At 37.3% G+C, this 15,542-nt stretch overlaps 1 protein-coding gene across 3 annotated transcripts in view; it reads right to left on the reverse strand.

Moving 5' to 3' along the window:
* dlgap1b (discs, large (Drosophila) homolog-associated protein 1b) overlaps positions 1-15,542 on the reverse strand; it is a 97,437-nt gene that overhangs the window by 50,863 nt on the left and 31,032 nt on the right. For all 3 annotated transcript variants that reach the window (XM_062441905.1, XM_062441904.1, XM_062441906.1), the window contains exon 2: positions 14,594-14,679. The gene's annotated coding sequence lies outside the window, so the exon portion shown is untranslated. The remainder of the gene's footprint in view (positions 1-14,593; positions 14,680-15,542) is intronic.

Raw genomic sequence — 15,542 nt, forward strand, 5'->3', positions numbered from 1 at the left:
GCATCAGCACAGAAGGCCAAATTCTATTTAGATGTCACGTTTCTTTGGGTTGAGATGAGATAAATGGAAAATAGATATTTCTCTCTATATCATCTAACAATAGCCAATTTTGCTCACAGTGGTCTCAGCCTTAAAGTGGTCAAAGCTATTCTTAAATTTCCAACATAAGCTTTGAGGCTCACAAAAGCAAATAAACAAAGGTGATATGTAAATGCAAAGCAGCATCGACTTGCTGCATACCATCTTTGTAGGAAGTTAAGAAATCAATATGCCTTAGTGTGAGAATACTGCTGCCGCTTCTCTTGCTGGCAAAATGAAAAGCTGCTGTACAGATCTTTCTCAGTCAACATCAAACGCTGGTTGCAAGACGGAGCCCGGGGTTTACACAGATTCTTTAAGGCCTCTTGAGTCCATGAGGCTACAAAAAGTCTCTTCTCTCGCAAACTTGGCAATGATTTCTCCAAAGGTTGAAAACATTACCAATCTCCTCTCCACAGGGGATGAAATCACCTCAGTGGACGTGGCTCATCCTATGTGTGTGCATGTGTGCCTGGAAGAACCAGAAGGTAGAGTGCATCACTTTACAGGTCAAGTGAAACCTTGTCTTTGATCCTGTAAATGTTTGCAGCTTGGGTACTGCATGATATTACTGAGCAGACTGGATATAAAGGTAACAACATAAAAATGTGTCTGTACGAAAAAGTACTGTACTGATATTGTGTATGAGATGTATGCATGCAAAAATCTATTTTTTTGTTTTGTTCTCATGAGGCCTGGTGCTTCTTTCTCATCTTTTTTTGTAATATTGAGGCACACACATAGTGGTTCATGAAACTGAGCGTCCATTTACACCTGGTACAGTTTTGGATTTATTTACTCAAGTTTTGATATATTTATAGTACCTCTTAGCAGATATCTGGCTATGACACTTCTGTAGTGAAGACAGCTTTGTATGTGGTGCACAGATCTTAAAATGATAACATTAGAAAAACTGAACAGTGGTGTGTCTTTCCAGAAACAATGTCCCAGTCACTCAGGGAAATACAAAAACCGTGATTCATAATAAAACAAAACAAAATTCAACTTATGTTTACTTCAGTAGGATTGTAGCAGAAGTTTTTTGTATGATGAGATACAACCAGCAATTTTTTAGAATGTGTATGAACTGACCCTTTAATAATAGAGAAAAGATAAATGAGCAGCTTGTTCTACAGTAAACGATATAGTTAGCATTATGCAATTCTGAGTGGAAAAAGTCAATATAGTGGAAAATAAAAATATTATAAGTGACATAAAAAAAAGTAAAGTACAAATTCTGCAGACGGACATAAATCTTTCACATATGAGGTATATTCAGTTATTCTGTGGAGCCAATTTAGCAGACACACTCACAGCAACTTTAACAAAACTCACCCATATTTGTAAATATTTAATTACATGAATATTTGAGGCTTTAATATATCAAAAGTGAAGTAGACACACAGGAAGGCTGCGGTTGGCAGGGAAGCAATAACAGTGACAGAGAAGATGTTTTCGTTGTGAATGTGTGAACAGTGCCTCTCAAAAACAGTCCTCTAAAGAATGATGTTGTAGAACATTTTAAAGACAGCCAGAGGCCGAAAAGCCGTTGAGGGAACTGGTAATTTTTCCGTATTTCCGGATTATGTAGAAGTGGCTTTTAGGAATGTCAGGAGAGGCTGAGAACCATTAACTTTAATGTCATGCTGTTAAAATGACTCTTAAATGATACATGACGTTCTCCCTTGACTGTCCTCTCTGACTGCAGTAAGATAGTGTTTTTAAGAAAAACTGCAAATTATTGCTTCTGGTTTATATGACATGCTTCATAAAATATACGAATGTCTACAAAAGCAATATCAGACATGATAAAAGTCATATAAAAATGGGAAATTGATAGAAATAGAATGCTTTCAGCACTCTATTTCATTTGATGGGATGGGGGTCATTTTCTCTCTCTAACACAGACAGGTTTACACAAAGAGGTATGAAAATTTACACCAAGAGGCTAGGCAGGATAGGCTATGTTTATTGTATGACTAATTTACATCTAACGCAACATCTTTCCTCTATAATTTGTATGCAGGTTTTATCAAAACACTCAGGAATTAAATAACTGTTTGGCATCTTATCAAAACATAGTCAAAAACCTGACAACTTTACAATTGACAATATTTACAACTTTAAAGCAATTATTTTTTAACCAAACTGGTCATTAGATTGTGTCATGCATGCAGTTTTACCTGACAGCTAACAGGAATGTTTCTGCTATTGGCTGCATTATGAAAAAACATGCCTACATGGATGGATTGATGTTTCCACTCTCCTCAAGACAGCTCCTTTGTCACAACCAAACTAATTAGGCTGACTGTCAGGGCTCCCTCTGACAAATGGAGTGACTGTGTTGAATTATAGCTCAGGACCCGCCAAACACATTCGGGAGACAAATTCCTCCAGTGATGAGGTCTATTTGATCAAGGTAAACAAATTAACAAAGGCATTAAGTCTGGAGAAAGCTGGGTGCCGTTTATCTCAGGCAGAGCTGTCACTGCGCCTCTCGAATCTTGTTCAAAGAACCTCCCACAACGTGGGAAAGTGTAAAGACTTGGTGAAAATACACCAACGAAGTAAACCAAGCTTGGGATTCGAAGGTCATTTTAAAGACAGGTTAGTGAATGGTAGGTTTTGAGATTGCATTTCTATGTACAGCTCAGCAAAACATTTCTGATATGCTCAATTACAAAGTGACATATCATATGGTGAATTCATGCAAAAACTAAATGTAGAAATACATCAGCTAGTTTCCAAAATATTAGAGATGTTCTGAATTGATGATTGCTGTGGTGAGGAGCCCTTTTTACAAAAAAAACCCCTGAAAGTGCTCATTCACTGTACCCTGGATATTTAAAGGAAAAAGATTGATCGAGAAGATCTAACAATTGGCTTTGATTCCATGACAAAAGGCCATGACTCCAATGAGATTGCCATTGTATGATTTAAGGTCGAATGCGTCATGGGCTAACAGTGGGAATCAAGGACAAAGAAGTACGCTTTTCCATGTTCTTCACTATAAAGGGTGTCGTTTGTATTTAGATATGATGGACAGTCATGTGATATTTGAGGAATTGGCTAAATTCTGAGCTTAATCTTACACAGGTATTACAACAAAATCCTATCAAACTGTAGCAAGATTTCCCTTTAGTTTGATATTTGTGATTTAAACCATATTCTTTTCTTACACTATACAGCGGTTTCTCACTGTTAGAGAAACAATTCAATCTTTAATGATCTGTTTGATGCTATGTGTTGTACCCCAGATCCTAAAATGCTCTTTCTGTTTCTCTAGCGGTAAACTAGGCTAACATTGTTCTCTTCACTAATGTAAAACAGAAAACTAGCAAAGTTTGATGAGCAGATATCCATGACAATAAAGTAAACCCTCTGAGAAACATTGTGTAAAGTACTTTGGATTCAACACTATAGATGGAAAATTGTGGATAAAGAAAAGGTTGTTTGCTAACTTTGTGAAACGCAGATGGCCTGATATGTTAGCATGCTTACTGGGGTTTTTTCAGCTTTGTGGGTAGTAAATGTTTAGTATCTGCTGTAGTGTTTCTACAACACAAGGAACAATACATCTACATTACATCCAGTGATTACAAATTTGTTCTTTCTGAATTGAATAATTTATTTGGTTTGGTTACAACAAGAGTGACACACATATAAGGGATAAGTGTTTTAAAGGATTATAATGCTACATGTGTAAAAGATCACTTTGAGCCTTTCCAAAATAATCAACCTCCACAAACCTTGATATAACGGAGTGTGAGAAAAATTACTTACTATTTTCTCTCTACTCTTTTTTAATAAAGTTCAATAAAGCTATCCATAAAAAGCAGCCAAGGAAATTGGACAAGGGAGGACAGCATCACCATGGAAACAAATAGATTTTTTCTTGGTGAAAACAATGTGTTTTCACCCAAGCTAATGAGAACTTGTATGTACCAACCGCTCTAGGATCATATGTGTGGACAGAAACAGAATTCACAATTTTGAATGCTTTATATCTTCACGTATCCACAGGGCATTAAGAAAAATAGTGAAAAATGACCAGATCTCAGTCTTACAATCTCTTTTATCTTCTCTCTTATCCTGTGATGAAACATTTCCGATAACAATGCTCCAAGGAGGGGTCACTGAGTTTGATGACAATGAAAATTATGTAAATCATATGCTCATGTTCCCATACCGAGAGATCTAAACGCAAATCAACACCTATGGGAGATTTTGGAACTATCGTGCATTCTGGAACTGACAATCATGCCCACTTCGTACAGAAACACCCCCCACCCACTCATTTTGTAATCTCAATTCAAATATATCTTTAAACCATATCCTCTGTGTTTTTTAACATGGGAAAAAACAGCAGTTTTAATTATTTCTGAGAAATCATGTTTTGTCCATCATTTTGGCTTGGTGTACAGGTCTAACTACTACAATACCCATGAGCCACCGTTGCTATGGAGAAGAAACCAGTGAGAGGAGCAAATCAGAGTTATTGAAATTGTGAGCAAAACATAACATTATAGTAGGTGAATTAATCCAAAACTGACCCAGTATCCAAATGTAAATTGATTTACACTGCAGATGTGTGTCTTCTGTTTTCTTAACATCACAATCTGTAGCCTCTACCCTCAGTTAGCTGCATACATGGCTGAAATTGTTTTTGTGCACACAGACTTGTACCTTTGACTTTTTAATTATATAACCAGTTGTTAATCTTTTTTACCGATGACTCAACTATTAGATTTTAATGCTGATCCAAGCCATAGAAATGTCACCTTGCATTGTCTATGGGAAAAAATCATACATTTCTAAATACTGTACATATGAATGCAATGACAAAAAAAATATATTCAAATATGTTTATAGGACAAAATATGAAAAAAGTGCCAGATCCTTTGGCTTAATGGGCTTATCAGAATCCCTCTCAAAAGTAGGACAACACTTACATTCGATATGCAATTCTGAGCACTCCAACACACAAACTAATAAAACATCAGGTAAAAAGCATCTGCCAATGTTTGGATATGCACATTTCCATCTGTGCTTACACAGAATAATAAAGTTCATGTTTATATTCTCTCTTAAGAGCCATGAAATCTGGGGTGCCTAATCCTGGACTACGTGGAAGCAGTGTAGTGCTGTGATGGTGATAACTAAATCGAACCCTGGAGTGTCATGCTCTGTGTGTGTGTGTGTGTGTGTGTGTGTGTGTGTGTGTGTACCTAACACATTGTAGCCTCATCCATCAAGCGAGGCCATGACCCACATGTGAAAAAGTTGCTAATGCTGCTAATGTCAGCGTAAGGCTTGCAACTCTTTTCCTCTGTGTGGCATTTCTGCTGTGTTCATACACTTGTAGCTGATAATAAAGAGCTGCTGCTTCTTCATTAAACTGTTATTTCCAGTCATGCAGTTGCTTGTGAGTAGCACGAATAAAGTGAACATGGTCAATTAAACATACTGCATATATATTCAGCTGCCTCACTGTGTGCTTCATGGGATGATTTGTGTTTTAATCGTCTTCCTACTCAGTAAAAATGCAATGCATCATTGCATGTGACACGCAGAACATTCATATTGTTTTATGAAACAACGTGCAGACCCACATTCACTGCTGGAACAAGCAGCGTGTTTATGTGTATGCACTTTTATCGTACAGTATGCCCAGTACAGTCACTTGCCACTGTCAGGTAGCATTACTGTCACACTGATGCTGGAGGCATCCAGTGTCAGGTGATTTCAAGCAACTGATTCTACAGTTAATTACATGTCAGTAAAACAGAGCTGACCTTAAGTGTGCATAGCTAATATGTTAATATACATTTAGATGATGTAGTCCTAAATGCGTACAAATGGTTCTTTGCCAAACTATTAAAGTTTTATTAGATAATATGTGCTAAATAAAGATTACATATTGTAATACTAATATACCAAGCCTAATAACAATAATTTGTGATTTGCATAATATATTTCTGGACTGAAATAACTCCCTAAAGCTCAGAAAAATAATTAAGCTTGCAGGAGAAAGTACACACACACACACACACACACACACACACACACACACACACACACACACACACACACACACACACACACACACACACACACACACAAACACACAAACACACACACACACACACACACACACACACACACACACACACACACACACAAAAACACACAAAAACACACAAAAACAGCAACCCAGATTTAACTTATGTTTCTTTTAGGGAAATTTTACATAATGGGCAGATGACCAACTGAACCCTTTTTGATGAGATTACCTAAACTCCAACTCTAAGACTAATGCAAGGCTATCTGCTTAACTTCTGAGGGCAAAGGTTACAGGCTGTTTATAGGAGGTACTCGCGTAAAACGATGAGAAAAAGCTTGATGGTTTGCCCCACTCCTTCACTGTGGGTGGCATGTCACATCCAGGACACGTCAACAAGACGCCTGACAGATCCGGGAGTGAGATCCAACTGAGCAAGATGGGTGGGATGGGATGGGGGGGTACTAACCCGCTGTCTTCTCGCATGAGTGAAAGCGGACGCATATCCATTGCGACACATGTGTACACAAGGCAAATAAATACAGATACATCCTCATGTATACACACACTACACACACACACTCAGGCTAGGAGGCATAATTCCAGCTTTCCCAGCACACTGGAGATTTGAGCCTCAACCAAACACATTGCCTGCACAGAGAGCAGGTGTCAGACCAGGTGAACGCTGTGCGCTGACGGTTAGCAGCTAGCTCCCAGCTGACCTCACATCAACACTTGGCAACATGGAGGGAGCTTGAAAATTTCCAACTAAATAGAATCAGCAAGGCTTATGTCATCAAAATGGACTCAATTATGTCTGCTGTCAACCCAGGTTTAGCTAACGTCTATCAGAGACTCAAGACTGAAGCCTTGTTGCTAAACTCAGATTACTGAGGCTTTCTCCCTCAGCATAAATTCTGTGGCTGTTTTCTGCTGCAAGAGCTAATAGCTGTGGTCAACATGTTATGTCATTCAGGAAAGACATTCAGCAACATCTGTAATGAAAGAAGAGACGACAGAGAGGGAGAGAGAAAAAAGACATGGGTAGACAGACAGGATAGTATAATTGAGCAATGCACAACAAATATGGTGTTTTTCAGATGCATGTTCATGTATGCCCAATTAACTCTCCTTTTATTTGTGATTCACTCAGGCTGGTCAGATATTATATAAGCTTAATAGTTTAAGACTTAATATGCTATTTGTGCATCTAAGGCTAATTGAACTAGTAAGGCTGCCAATTACCCCCCCACCCCCATCCTAAAGCTGAAAACAAGAGTTTGCATTCATAAATCAGGGGTTTTTCAGGGTAATTACACTTTTTTTTCCAACAATATTCAATGATGTTCACAATGTCCTGTTGTTTTCCTTTAAGGTCAAACATTGAGTGTGTACAGAAAATTAATTTCCAGGTTTTTCATTGAGACTACACGGGTCAACTGCAGTCATTATTTAGTCATATTTTGAAAAGGTTTAAAGCACTTGTAAGTGAATTATGTATTCTAACAACTAACATACTGTTCAGTTTAGAGGAAAGGAACTAATTGGGTTTGTCTTTAGTGCAAGGTTAAACATAATGCATTTGAACTGTAATCTTGTTTTAAATCTTACAATACTTATTTATGTGATAGAATCAATTAGTGTTTTTTAAAATTACATTATACAAATGTCCTCCCTCATCTGCCCCAGCAGTTAAAAGTTGGAACTGAAAACAACGTGTTTGAGGTATTAAGGTGATTTGCTGTCGTGTGTTTCATGAACAGCCAAATGAACTGTGAAATGTGCCGCTTACCGCACAAGTTAAATTAGCTTCCTATTTCATGATTTGCTCAGGTACACACAGATAACAGCCTCCGACTTACTGGTATACTGAGGTGATGCACGCTCTATTAAATACCATTAACTTTTTGCATATTTAATGTTATCATGGACAATAGTTAAAATATGAACTGTGGTTAAGCATACTCAATTCTACAGAAACAGATATCATCTTAAAGAAGGCTTTGAAAGGTAGAAAAAAAGGTTTTAATCAAAGTTTGCAAATGTTGTCAGGAATTAATGAACTGAGGCTGTTTAAAGATAAGGAAGTGTTTCCCAGTATTCTATATGAAGAAATATTACGGTTTTATTAATACTTTAATCAGAAAATACACTTTGGATCACTGAACCAGTTATAGAGTTTCTGAATGCTTGGATGCACTGTGAGTGATACAGTAACTGTGATTACTACCACTTAAAATTTCAATTATTAAGCTCTTAAATTGGGTATTTAGCTGTTCTTGATTTCTCAAAATGTTTTACAGCATCTGTATTCAACATTTACATCAAACTATAAGACATGACTGTCAGTGTTAGAGCTATTATCATCTACTGCAACCTATTTCTACCAATATGCATTCTCCATAATGCTCTTTGTGGTTGCCTGTAGTGGAACAACTGAAGAAATTAATGACAACACTTCACCTTGAAGCTCCAAAATGTGTTACTTGCACTCTGACTTCAGTAGATTAATTTAGTCTGGGCTTTTTCCTGTTAATCTATGAATATCAATTATATAGCAGCACCTCTGAGTGAGTTTTGTATGAGAAGTAGCTCTCACACATGTCCAACTGTAAGTGGTGTATGTAATGTCCAGCTGGATGTCCAGTTGCTATGGCTTTCTCTCCTCTCTGTAACATGAAAAAACACTCCTCCCTCCCTACTTTACCTGCAACCCCCTCACCTCTTTGATCATTCCTCTTCAATCTTTTCCCTACTCAACCCCAGGTGTCCATTCTGTTCTGCAGTGATTGCCAGTATCAGTGCCGTGGCTCTCCTCCCACTGGCCAAGATTTACCTCATCTGATCACTCCTAATTACGCACTCATTCGCTACCTAATCTCCATAAACACACTCCACAGAAGAAAAAAAGGGCTTAATGCTGGAAACCCAAAATGTTGTTTTCACAGGATAACATCGAGATATATGAAAAACTGTTAAACTGAAGAGTAGAGCGGCACAGCAGGAATTCTGTGATACAGCCTCAGCTATCAACCTGTTTATCCCGCTGCCTGCCGAATGCTTCCCTCCCTCTCCGAGCTTCCCTGTTATACAGAACACATCGGCTTATGGAGTCTGTTTGTAAACCACATTACTTCTTTGCAAATAGCCTTCGATGATGACCAAAGCCTGTGCAATGATACGTTTTCAAATGGTAAGCTGTGCTCGCTGTAAATCAGCTTTTTGGCAGCGGCCCCAGGCCTTAGGGTTCAGGGTTGGCTCGTCTACAAGAGCTGAGCCAGAGATGGGATCCCATGCCTGATTAGATGTTAACCACTCATGGTAATGATGATGCACTATTTCCATTCTAATACAGTTGCAGCTGCTAATTATTATGAACACACTGTTTTATCCTAAAAGAAAATTGAAAATCAGAAAAATGTATTCACTCATTCATTGTACTGTAGCGCAGAATAAGCAAATCAACATACTGTACACACTTATCTTCCCTTTCTGAAACATCTGGTGCACACAGCATTATTGTAAAAACTTAAAATTAAAAAAAAAAGATTACAACTCCAATATATTCTGCCACTAGCATTTACATTAGACACACATTTTCAATCACTTCAAGTATTAATAATGGATTGCATATAGTGAGAATTTTAACATAAGATGTTCCAATCTCAAAGAGAGTACTATGTGAAATATTTTATGTTTGGTGACATCTCAGTAATACTTTCTCTAAATATAAATGATGCACTCAGGAATAAGATGGATCACTAGTGTATTATATAGCATCCATCAGCAAGAGAAAGTAGATGATGATGATGATGATGATGATGATGATGATGATGATGATGATGATGATGATGATGGTGATGATGATGATATCCGATTATAACTTCAGTATTAATGTTTTTATTTCATTCCCATTTGTGACAAAAATAACTACAAATCCTTTCCCCTCTCTCTTATTTGCCGCCTGCACAACATTGCTAGAGTGCTCCAACTTATGCTTGGCAGAGTAAACATGTTCAGCACTTTTACTTGCTATTAAGCACTTTTCCACACTTTCTAAACTGTTTATCTCACCACCGCCATCTGCTCTGTCACCAGTTATCATTACACAGAAAGGGGAAACACATTTTCATCAAAACAGCCTCAGTGAGACTGCTTTCTCATTTTGTCTGTTCCTCTCGTCTCCACATCCTTCTGTCATTCACCTCGTCCCTGCCATTCGCCCCTCTGTCACTCTCTGCTCGCCGTTTGCGTCTCTTTCTGTCTCATTTCTGCTGGCATCGATGCACAGCTGTCAAGCTTGTGACAGATGTGTTACCACTAAGGGTGCACTAAAAGGTTATAGCCTGCGCTTGAAAGGCTGCATTCTAAAATTCGGAGGTGAATCACAAGTGTGCAGGTGTGTAAATTGACAGCATTCAGAGGCAACCTTATCAGAGTTAATACAATATATAGCAAGGTTTTTCTTTACGTTCTGCTTTACCTTAGAAGGAACCACTTCAGAGGTGTTTACTGACCTGGGCATCAATAAAAATCCAAATCTACTCATACACTCTACATTCACTTCATTTAGTAATGTCAACCGGTCCCATATAACTAAGTTGAATAAATGAGAACAATTTAGTATATGGCTGAACCATGTATGGTTTGATACAGGGATAGTCAGTGGTAGTGTCTATAATGTGAATTCCTGGATATTAAATGTTCCTCTGTAATTTTCTGTAGTGGGACCAGGAATATCTGTTGCAAGAACAATACTTTCCACTTATGTCTTGGGATGATTGATTTGAAAGATAACTTATTTTTAATGTTCTGTTAAACTAGAAGAAACACTGCAGCTACACCTTATTTTTGTACAGTCTATGGGGTACACACAGCAAGACGCGGCTAACTATGCTAGCTATGGTAACTAGCGGAGTTATTATAGTTGTAGGATTTTGTTGATTGTATTAAATATGACTGAAAACTACCTCTTCCATTGAGGTGATTGAGTGAAATAAATACCACTCAAGTAATTATACTTCACCTGATTTTATTTAATTGTCAAGTCAGAAAAGGAAGAGAAGAGGAATGTGCTTCACAAAAATATAAAATATAAATATATTTGCCATAATACATTATAAAAACCAAGGAAGCAAATGCAGAAAGATTTATAATTTTGTACCATATGTCCCTTAATGTCATGCATTACTTAAAATAAATTTAAAAAAGAAACATATAAATAATACATGGAAACAAATACTTGCCCTTTTTAATACTTTCTAATAATAAATGTCACAATTGTTGAAACTGCTTTTTTGGCACAATTTTTGGTACAATTTGTTTTCAGTCTCATTGATTGTAGGTTGGATTCTTCATTTAGGCTGTTTTTGAGGACCTAGACATTTGTGGAAAGCCTGTTGCCATCCAATTCCAATAAGAACCAATAACAAATTCAAATATGTATTTCAGATCCTTGGGGCAGCTCAACTTTAGGTTGTAGTTCAGCCCAAGCAGGACTGCACCCATTTGGCACATCTCTATGATGGTTCACCATGTCCATCTTCTGAATTAACATGCAAACATCCTCAGAGGGATCTGTCAGCTCTGCTCCTTTATGTCGAATGACAGATTCCCAAGACCATGCACCATGATGATCAATATCCTCAAAAGTGAGGAAAAACAAAGTATTAATTAGAATTTCATGCACCTGTTATTTTCAATATGAATTACTCTAAAATTTGACTGACAAACCCAAAGATTACCAATTTACAATTTATATATATATATATATATATATATATATATATATATATATATATATATATATATATATATATATATATATATATATATATATATATATATATATATATATATAAAAAGCACATTTTCAAATTTTAGGAGCTGTAAACAAATAATGTTTGGTATCTCTGCTTGCTAATTCCTTAAAAAAAACAATATTATTGAAACAATTGCCAATTTCTTTGGTCAATCGGCTAATCCAATTAATCAACTTATTGTTTTATCTCTGACTAGAACATAGAAGATCTGGGCTTGCACTGTCAGCATTGGCAAAATCAATTCAGTACAACCCATACAACACAATGGACAGAAGCAGTAACAGGTCTTACTAGACACTGCCTGAAAAAGTGTCCAGCTGAAATGCTGAAGTGCAGAAATTCTAAAAACATGTTTGAGCTGTAGGCAGCAAACAAGAATAAAAATGTGAATAAACAGAGGTAGGAGCACTTTGACAGCAGCACTTTGAGTTCCATAAGCTGACATTTCAGCACACCTACAGTTATCCAAGACTTATCGTGCAGTAGAGCACACCTCCTTCCAAGTGTGAGTATGGACTCTACACAATGATGTTTGAGCTAAAAAGATATGTATGTGATTATGTAGATTGTCAACCAGAAACACAAACAAGTTGATCACATCGTAAAATGTCCCATTCAGCGCATCTCTATGTTGGCATGATTCTCATCAAAAAATATGTGGTTAGGCTATGGCTCATACACTATTATGCATCTCACCAAGTACTCCGTTGTGAAGGTGTCAGGCTTTGAAGTTATGTCGCAGCAAGGCCCTTTTAGGACACATTCAATGATTTTCAATGCTGGTATTCTGTGGAGATGAACAAACCTTCACAATCTACACACAACTCCAAAGACTATGCCATGTCCACATTGCAGTGCTGACAATTTTGTTCAGCCTAAATGTCAGGGACAGATCACAAGGGACCCTATTATGAAGCTGCAGAGTTGCTGAGTGCAGTTTCCAAAGAACTGGATGCTTAGCGCTGTGGCTCATCTGTAACGTAACTTAGTACATGAAGAATAAACTGTGGCTAAGCTAATGTTAGTTAATACACTTACTAACCAACTACATTAGGAACACTTGTGCAGTCTAATGCAATCCAATACAACAGCTCTGCTATTAATTCTACTTTTATGAAGCATTTCCACTTCTCTACAAACCATTGTTGACATTGCCAGAGAGCTGATAATTCTACTTTATGTTTGTTAGTGGGTGGTGGTGGTATACTGGAGTGCACTATGCTGACATATGTTCCCAATACTTTGTCCAACCCACTAATATGTATAAAGTGGGCAACATTTTAGGAACACTCCAGTACACCACCACCACCACCACCCACGACAACCTCTACAAAAAAAACATAAAGAAGCAATTATCACCTTCCTGACAAAGTTAACAAAGATGGAAAATGTAGAAGCTTCGTAAAAGTAGAATTTATAGCAGAGCTGTTGTATTGGATTGCGTTAGAGTTCACAGGTGTTCCTAATAAAGTGTTCAGTGAGTGTATAACAAATTTAAGACAAAGCTAAAAAATAAATAAAAAATACATTACATACAGTGCTATTCAAAAATCCCTAGGGTAACATTTCAGATTTTGCTGAATCTCTGTCAGATTTTAACCCTTACAAGCAAGGCCCTAGCCAGGATTTTTCAAATACCGAGGTCAAAAATAAGATGACAATTTATATAACAGTTCAGTGTAATCCATGATGTATTTATTCTGCTTTCTTGCTGTGCATTTCTCCATCATGGTCATTGTTATGGGCCAGTTCTTTCTTATCAATTCCAATTTTGCAACATAAATCAACTCCTATTTCAGTATTCTACAACTTCCATGGTCGTATATTTAAAAATTATAACTGCAATATATTATTTTGAGAGTTAAGCTAGCTAGAGCAGGGTTTTTTCAAATATTAAATGAAATCATAAGACCAATCACATAATGTTGTTTATGCACCAATTAATTTTGAAAAAATGTACTTACCAACAAAATTGATGGATGGCTGAGGATTGTAATAAAACCTTTGACCAACAGTCACTGTGAATATATGGTCCAGTTGCAGCAAGCCCCTAGGAACAGTGCCGGGCTTTGAAGCCAATATGACATAGTGGCCATACTGTGTAATTACAACTTCTGTAACCGTCACATGTTGGGCCCAAAAATACTTTTCCCCATAGAAATTAACTTTGAAAAAGACATTTGTAAAATCAATGTTGAAATGACTCATTTCACTATCAGAATATGATCCATTCAGTTCAGTGACATTTGGAAAGTCTAGAAGACAACTTTTTTGGTTTCATACGCCACTGAGCAACATTGATAGGAACGAACATAGCCCTGCCTTAAACACTATATCCAGCTCACTTTATACATGAATAAGTTGTAGTAGCAAGAGAAAATGGCTGCTGACCTGCCCATGCTCCACAAGTGTGTTTTAAATAACTTGATTACAAAGCTACAAATCAGCACAATTATGTATTCCCGAAACCCGACACTATTATGTTAATGCAATGATGACTGCAATTATTTAGTTTCACCTTAAAACAACTATGCAATGCAAACAAAATCCAAGTTTCATTTCTTTGAGTGTAGGGACACTGTACGCAATAATGATCCAGTGGTTAACAATCGTGCAGGGAAGTCTAACTTACCTTCTTTAACGTCTCAACTTCGGCATGTTTTCTCTCCTGTGATTAATTCCAGGCTCCTCGTCCTCCGTGCATGCACATCTCTCCCCCTTGGAATGAACAAAGACAGAGTCCGTGGTTGAGAATTCATCATAACACATCAAAAACACTCCTGCAGTGCCCTGGTGGCTAATGTGCTGGCCCATGTGCCATGTGCTCATGCTGTGTTGTTATTCCCTGCTTTTTCCTAGACTCACTTCAGTGCTGCATTTACTGGTGAAATCCTGGGAGATGGTGGACAGCACAAGACTCATTTGGAGATTAAAAAAAGAAAGAAGAAATACACAATCTACTCCCTTGCTTTAGATCAGACTCTTACACTAAATGGGGAACTTTCATCTTCACTGACCAGAGTGGTTAGCTTAAAATACATTAAAATGGCTGTGTACATAATCGGCTAAGACCAGTTGAGTTTGGCTGTAAAATAACAGCACCAGCATGCTGGCTTTTGATCCTGTCTTTTGGGAAGTAACATTTCAAAGAAATGGTATGAAAGAAGGGAGAGGGACATGGTCAGAATTCATTGCTGGCAAGAAAAAAGAAAAAGGGAGGAAATTCATTTTAAGCCTATTTGAGCTTCTTTAAATCCAGTGTGTTAAGTCCTTAAGGTGTTTTGAGAGAGGGTGTAAACAGTCTTTGTCTAGGGGCAATGACTCACTCTGCTCTACAACAAAGCAGATCACCAACACTCCGCTCCCATCTTTTAAAGCGTATGGTGTCATGTTGTTGAGGAATTTTTTTTTCCTCTAATGAAAATGCTTATGTAAGGAACATCCAGCTCTGAGACACTTCTTGTATAATTATCCCATCTAATAACCTATCAGACTAGATTCATTATTGTGCTTTTGAGAACACTTTGCAAATGCATTCTCTAGAAAGTGTGTATTTTAATTATATCCTATGAAGGTGATGA

This window comes from Scomber scombrus, chromosome 20 (assembly GCF_963691925.1).
Source record: "Scomber scombrus chromosome 20, fScoSco1.1, whole genome shotgun sequence".
In the NCBI taxonomy this organism is placed as follows: Eukaryota; Metazoa; Chordata; class Actinopteri; order Scombriformes; family Scombridae; genus Scomber; species Scomber scombrus.